Raw genomic sequence first — 1,839 nt, forward strand, 5'->3', positions numbered from 1 at the left:
AGGGGGCAAAGGATGTGAAGGGGTGGGGGCAGAAAGAGGAGACGAAAGCAGACGACAGAACATTGCTAGAGAACAGGAAAAGAGGTGAAAGGAAGAACATTTTTCGGTCGCTACAGGGATTCGAACCCAGGACCTTTGAATGAGAGGCCAACACTTTAACCTCAAGGCCACGGGAGCCCCCGCGTAAAACATTAATATAGAGCATCATCATGAATGCCTTCCATCCCTAGCAGGGTATAGGCCACAAACAAGCTCCTTCCATTTATCTCTGTCCTGGGCAATCTTTCTCTGTCCTGGGCCATCTTTTCAAGCTTGTTCCAAGTGTGCTTTTCTCTCTCTCATGTCCTAATAAGAACAGTTACATTAATTTGTTTTTCTTTCACCCCTCTAGGATTTGGAGGAGCTGACCAAATGTGCCGTCCCAGGCGACATCCTGCTGGACAGGGATTTGGAACTGGACCAGCCTCTTGGTAAGTGGTTATCTTTGTTTTTGTTTTAGTAGAGGTTTTACGGCGCTCGCAACTGCATAAGGTCATATGAGCGCCAAGGGGTGGATGTCAACAGAGAAGTCCTTACAGGGAATCAAGCTTACTCTGCTTACCTCTCTAGCTTCAACAGCACAAAGTCTGTTTCGACTATCAAGGCACCCCGGAAATAGCAGGTCACAAGATTGTGATAAACATACAAAAGAAGTAGAGGAAAATGACGCTAGTAAGGATTAGGAAAGAAAAAGCAGCAGTTCCCTGTTGCAGTTCAGGCACAGTTATGAACATGACGTTGATGAATCAGCCCATTTATGATTCTACTGTACATAAGCACTCAAGATGTTAATGCCCCCTCCCCCCCCCCCTGCCTTTGGGAATGGCCTGAAGACACTAAGTGGTAAGAAGATGTTATGTGTACATGATGTAAACGCAAAGATGTGTGTCTTTTTTATTTTTGTAGGTTCTTGTTTGTTTTTGTTGTTGATGTTTTATTTGTTTGTTGATGTGTGTTTAATCCTTTTTAGATTTTTTTTAAAGATCAGTGTATTTTAGTCAGAGCCGCCTATAAGTTATGATGAAAAAAGATGAGAGCATGAAAGGGAGAAGCCTCATACGATTTTATCAGTACTCGCACTTTGTACACACGTACGCGCACCTGTGGGGGAGGGAGAGAGAGAGAGAGAGAGAGAGAGAGAGAGAGAGAGGGAGAGAGAGAGGGAAGAGAGAGAACGAGCGGAGGGAGCGAGCGAGAAAGAAGGAAGAGAAAGGGAGACGAAGAGTGTGCGGGCGCCATGTCTATTCCCAGAATATTCAATTTGTAACAACGTCATGTCATGTAGCCTACAGGTTGTTGTTCACGACTTTCCTCTTTTGAAAACAAAGCCACCAGCTTCTTTGGAATTGGTTTTAGGCTCCTCACAACTGCACACGAAACTAGAGTTCGCTTTTAGTAAGTGTTTTCGATGGCAACAAGGCTAGAGGACGACCGAGAAAGACCTGGATAGATGGAGTCGGGAAACATTAACAACTCAAGGCATCCCCGTGACCCAAGCTCTCCGGCTGGTGGCAGAGAGGCGTCTCTTTCTTCCCGCGACACCCAAAAGAGTATAAGCGGCGGATAAAAGTAAAGTACAAGTAAAGTTTTATGGCACCTGAGACACAATAACGTCATATAAGTGCCGAAGATTAGAGGTGTTTCAAGAGAGCAACAAACACGAAAAAGAGAGAGGAGATCTTTGACAGGAAAGAAGAAGCAAACCACACCCCTTTCTACTGCTACTCATTGGCTTCTTCTTACTGCTGTCCTTCAGCCACACCCCTGATCTTCTGGTAGGAAAGATCTACAACTAGCCTT

The sequence above is a fragment of the Aplysia californica genome, unplaced genomic scaffold (genome assembly GCF_000002075.1).
Source record: "Aplysia californica isolate F4 #8 unplaced genomic scaffold, AplCal3.0 scaffold00234, whole genome shotgun sequence".
NCBI lineage: Eukaryota > Metazoa > Mollusca > Gastropoda > Aplysiida > Aplysiidae > Aplysia > Aplysia californica.